The sequence below is a fragment of the Ciconia boyciana genome, chromosome 22 (assembly GCF_034638445.1).
Source record: "Ciconia boyciana chromosome 22, ASM3463844v1, whole genome shotgun sequence".
Taxonomy (NCBI): Eukaryota; Metazoa; Chordata; class Aves; order Ciconiiformes; family Ciconiidae; genus Ciconia; species Ciconia boyciana.
Genome location: NC_132955.1, coordinates 1,732,942 through 1,738,608, shown reverse-complemented (window position 1 = coordinate 1,738,608; position 5,667 = coordinate 1,732,942).

Here is a 5,667-nt window from a genome sequence, read left to right as displayed (position 1 = left end):
GTGCGGCAGGCAATTCTTTATCACGGGCTTGATTTCTATAGGGCTTTACTAATTTTTTGTTCAGCCTCGTGCTTTTAGCATCGCTGATGCGAAAACACGTTTAAAAAGGCTATTTATTGACCTTTGCTACTGGATGCAGGATGGGGTCAGGCTGCACAGAAGGGTAGCTCGTCCATACCCCAGCTGTTTATCGCCGGCAGAAATGTAAGCTTTTCCAAAGCAACGACAAGCAGATGAGGAAGAAGTGATCTGACAGCGTCTGTGGAGTAAGTTGCCTGTTGCGCTATTTTTAGGAAGATTAAGCCTATACTAAGGCTTTTCAGCCAGGGTCTCTTTCGTCTGGGGTTTGTAGTGCTCAGTCAGGATTTTGTTTGAGCGGAGCCCTGGTTGTGAGCCAGGCTGGGCGCGGGCGCCGGTGGCACGGTGCGTGGCAGGAGGGGGCCGGCTGCTTCGCCTGCCCTGGTTCTCCTGGAGCAAATGCTGCGGGAGGACGCCGGAGCATCACGGCTGCTGCCGATGGAGCTTGTCACAGCAGCGGCTTCATTTGAGAGCCAGCCATTTTCCTTGGAGATTTAACACGGATTAAACTGGATGGTTTTGTTTTTGTTTTAAAAAGTCCCTGTGTAACTAAAGGCTAGAAGGAAAATTTGCCCAATGTGAAGTGCTTGTGGATGGAAACAACTTTATGCTTTGTATCGTGTCCTCCGAAGAGCCCTGTATTTCCCTGTCGCTTCTGTGTGACTTACCTCTGCGGTGTAATTTTTCCGTTGCCTGCAGTAAGGCAGCTCAGCTTGCTTAAACTCGTGCTTCCCTTCAATCTTGTGCTGGGGAAGGAGCCCTTCTGAACCAATGCTCAATGCATGCCTTTTATGTTTCTGTTATGTGAGCCCTGTAGCAGTAGTAGCATTTTTTTTCCAAAACGAAGAGAACTAGAGGCGAGGTGTTAGTGTATATTGACAGCGTTTGTAAGAAGTTCAAAGCTTCACTGAGCTTTTCCAAAGGAAATACAGAAGGAATTCCACTTCTTTGTGTGTGTGTTGTGCTCAGGTTTTGGTTTTTTTTTTTTTTTTTACTGGATTGGAGTTGTGTGCTATGTGCTGGTTCTGGCATGCGTCTTGTCTTGTTTCGGTGACTCTGTACTGGGCTTGTTCATCTCCTCCATGTGGACCACGGCAGGTAAAAGTGGTATAAATACTACCAGTAACCCTAGAGTTTTGGGTGTGAGCCAGCAGCAGTATAGCTGAAGAACACCTCGCAGGGCATCTCTGACTCGTCAGGATTTAAACTCTTGGAATGAATTTGCACAGATGTTGCATTTCTTTCACCTCAGAATAGCAAAAGACTCTTATCGCTCTGAAGGTTAATCTCCAAAGTGTCTTGATGATACAGAGCGGGTGGGGATGTAAACTGGCAAAATATGCCGGCTACGTATGTAATCCTTAATTTATGATGGCGACTCTTGATTCCCCACCTTTCCTAGCTTAAAAACAGCTTCCAGAATGCATTATTGACTCTCTAATAATTGCAGTCTGTTTTCTGTCTTGGTTTTAATTGCCTCATTTCCTGTGGTTGTGAGCAGTTGCGGAGGGTCTGGCCAGCATTTGCTTGTGGACCAGGGATAGTGAGCTCTAGGTCTAAAATGTCATCCTCAGCACGTGGTTAGCTTTTTCTTTTGTGTTTGTAAGGCTGCTGTAAGAAGTTTGTCTTGCACCGTTCCTGTTATGCAAGTAAGCAAGTTGCAGTATTTTAAAATGGTGCTATGACCGATGACTTCATGGATTTTTAAGTGCTGTAGTGTTAGTTTTGGATGAAGTTTGCTTAATGTAGAGACGTGAAACACTTTATCGGTTGTGTTTGTGCTTGCTGTCAGCAGTGTTTATCGTTTTCGTGTCCTGCTGCCCGTCTGTATGGATGTGTGTCTGTGGTTTGGTTGGTTGGTTTTTGTACTGGAAATGGATGTCCGTCTTCTTTCTTTCCCTCTCTCTGCATCAGCCTGATGGTGCCCTCGGCCGTGGCGGTGCGCAGTGCGTTTTGTTGGTGCTTCTCCAGCTGTTTGGGATTTTCAGTCTGCGTTCTCACGAGGCTGGGCGTGCCAGAGCCCGTGTTATTTTTCACTGGAGTGAGCGTTAAGGTGGATAACGGTGGGTCTCGGTGTAACAACTGATGCGCGCGCCTTTGCTCGCCTTGTAGCCGCTAATTCCGTAAAGCTCCAAATAAGCGTCATCCCCTTTTCTCCACTGAGCTTTGAATTTTGTGCTTTAGAAGAAAAGTGGTTGAGTTCAAAGTCCGCGTCTAGGCTGACGCCGTGTGCTGCGTTGTTGGCTTTGGCACTGATGCTTCTAAAGTTAAGCCTCGTGTGATTTTTTTTTTAGATGTTTTTCAGACCAACCATCCCCCTCCCGCGCTGATGCCAGCTGCAGCCTCGGTTGAAAACCAGCTGTGTTTGTCGGCAGCGCAGTAAATACTTCCACCCTAGCTGATGTATGCAGCAGCTGTATTGCACTGCTGGCTCGCCGCTGTTTAGCTTGCATGGAGTACAAACATGGACAATGACTTGATATCCTGTTAACGATGATGGTAGCCAGTTTCTCGTCCAGCTGAACATACTCCTATTAACTGAAGTTCTTCAGTACTTTTCAGGACGATACAGGCCTCGAAGACCCCTGCCTCTGTGCGTGACCGTGTTTGTGTCCGGGTAAAAGAGCCCAGCGTGGGGTGGTGCTCCTTTCCTCCTCGGTGCTCATAAGAATATACATTTTTATGCAGAAAGAGGTTCTGCAAACAGTCACATTGAAAGGGAATGAGTCCTTGTGGTCAGCCTCGAAACTTTATGCCAGTAAATGCCCTCGTGTTTGTTGCCAAAGTAGGATTTTGGTAGCGCTGGGACGTAGCACCTTGCGTTGGTCAGTTCAGGTTCAGAAGTTCCAGCATCGGAGCGGCTTGGAGTACGTGAGCGTGTGTGTATCTGGGAGATGTGCCTTAATTGTAGACCACCCGTGTTACGCTGCAAATCGACTCTGTCCTTTTTCTGCTCCTTGTCTCTTTAGTGGGCAACATTCTGTGTACCAAAACGTTGGGAGAATTGATGGTGTTTTTCAGCGTCTGCTGTCGTATAGGCAAGGCAGTCTGGCACGTCTGTATGTCTAAATGGCACTTTATTGGAAGAAGTCCCTGCTGCTGTTTTAGTGGAAAGTCTTTTGGTGTGTCAGGCGAGTGAACTGTTGTTCTCTTAAAAATGCATGCGGTAACTTAAGGATTGCGTACAGAGGGTAGTTGTGAGCATTTAGGGTAATGTAAAATAAATGTGCTTTGTATTCTGTACGTTAATAGTCCTCATCGCTTCCAGTAAACGGTAAATGTTGAAATAACTCATTTAGAAACTTCTCAAGTGTATTTTTCCAAACACAAAAAAGTGAAAGAAAAAGCTTTTGTTCCTCATAGGAACACCCTCCAGCCCTTCGCCAACAATAAAATCAAAACCACTGCCAGATGTGACATTTACAGGAAAGCATTGCCCCTCCCTCTGCCAGCCCAGGCCGCGGCAGAGCTCTGCAGCCAAGAGCCTGCCCAGAGCCGGGGTCTGTAGCGGCTCTTGCGGAGTTTTTCCGGCTCTGTGTAAGCCGGGAGAGACAGCTTTGTGCCAATGTGTGTTTGGAGACTTTCTGTGGAACCGAGGGTACGGGGAGCGTAAGTGTTCTGGAAGCAAAGATTTAAATTTTGCCGAAAGTGTTGAATAAACGCTCTTCTCGCTGGAGAAGCTTTTACTTGCTGCTGTGGAATAAGTCAGTCAGCCTGATACTGAGACCTCCGTGTTAATACAGCAACTTTTTCTCAGGTGGAAGTTTCTAAATGAGAAGGAAATGTGTACTGAGTATGGATTTCCCGAGAGGAGCTGTAGGTGTTGGCTGTACCGCCTGCGGTATTAGCATTTCCCGGTGTGACACACGTTTGTGTCGTGTCACAGGGAGTTGTGCAGTCTCCCTGTGAACGCAGCAGCTGAATCAGTCCAGCTTGTGGACACCTCATTTACGTGCTGAATCTTGACCGGCTCAGTTCACGCTGGGCAGGGTGGACGGCGTGGCCCCAGCTGCCATACAGGCCTGAAGGAGAGAGCCAAGACGAGCCTCTCCGTGCTTGCATGGCTTTTGAAGCCTGGTCCGTGACGACGCAAGACTTGCTCAAAGGCTAAAGGAATGGCTGCAATAATGAGACACTACTCCATATTTCAGGTCAAATACTCCATGCCCGCTAAGAGTTGCGTCACTTGCAGAGCTTGCATCAGCTGTTGTTCACGTCCGTCTTTGCGTGTACGATGAGTACAGTGCATAGGTAGGTGTTTGTTGTGCAGGGACGCTCATAATGATACGCTGCCATCCGTTGCCCGCTCGGCTGCAAAGTGCTGTCATCCGGATCCTGTGCTGATGTCGTACAGGTGACCCAGTTTGGCTTGCTGTGCCCTGCAGTGAATGGCTGACGTGACCACTGCGGGAACAGCACCTCTGTCTTGTGCGCCGTTAGCAGGGCCTCGCAGCAGATAAATCTGTCTGTTAGCCCCGCACGGAGCACTTGCAGGCTGCTGCAGGACTGTGCACCCGGATGGATTGAGCCAGTTTGCAAAACTTTTAATAGTCTGAAAGGCAAGGGAGGGGTTGTTAAAACAAATGGACAATTACGTGTTGTGCTAAGCGACTGCAGTGCACGGCTGCAAGAGCTGTGTCTTTAGATGGCTTTTGTCCATTTGTTTTCATAAGCTTGCTTGGTTTGAGTGCTTGTGGGCGACAGTGCTCTGGAGAGAAGCACAGCAGTGCCCGTACAGACATCCTGGGAAGTAGCAGTTTGTTGTCTTCTGCGTTATGGTCTCTGGTGTTTCCCGTCAGTGTGGGAGAGTGCAGGGAAGAGTTCTGGAATTCAGGGGCACCTGGCGAGCTCCTGTGGATAAATGAAGGCTGGCTCACCCTTGTCTTCGTTGCCAGCTCCTCTGGCATCTGCTCTTGAGAAAACATGGCAAAGCAGGCCCCTCTGGGTGCCCCTGCCAAATGGTGGGTGCACCGGGCTATCCTAAACTGGGAGCCAAGTAGTTACAGTTCTCCTTTTTATTGACTAGTAGATGTGAGCGGTGTACGAACATTTGGATTGGTTTGCGAGCTACAGGGGTGATTTATGGATTAAGTCCCCCAGTTCTGTCACTTTGTTGGGCTTGTGAAGTTGGTGCTGAAGCAAGTGCTGGAGCTGCAATGAGGTGGATGCTGTTTGTTCTCCCTTCTGAGCCGCTGTTGGCAGAGGGAGGTGTCTCCACGTGCAGTGCTGTTGAGGTGTGTGACATGCAAATGTCACAGGTGTGTGACATGAGGTGTGTGACATGAGGACATGCAAACTGTCTCACGGGTTGTGAACTGTCTTTCTGTGGGAAGTGTAAAACTGCCAGCAGGCGTATGCCCTGGAGAACTCTGCAGGTTCTGCCCGTTTCCTGGCTTTGGTAGGAGAGCTGGGCAGTACAATATTTGCAGGAAAATTAAATCATCTTAACTGAGCGATGACCAAATCCTGGGTGTGCTGTGGCACCGCGTAGCTCCGGCTGCCCAGGGCAGCTCAGCCATCGCTTCCAGTCTCTGCAGGTGTTGCTCTGAGGGCCAGTAAGAGATTTACAGTAACATAACTGGGAAATGC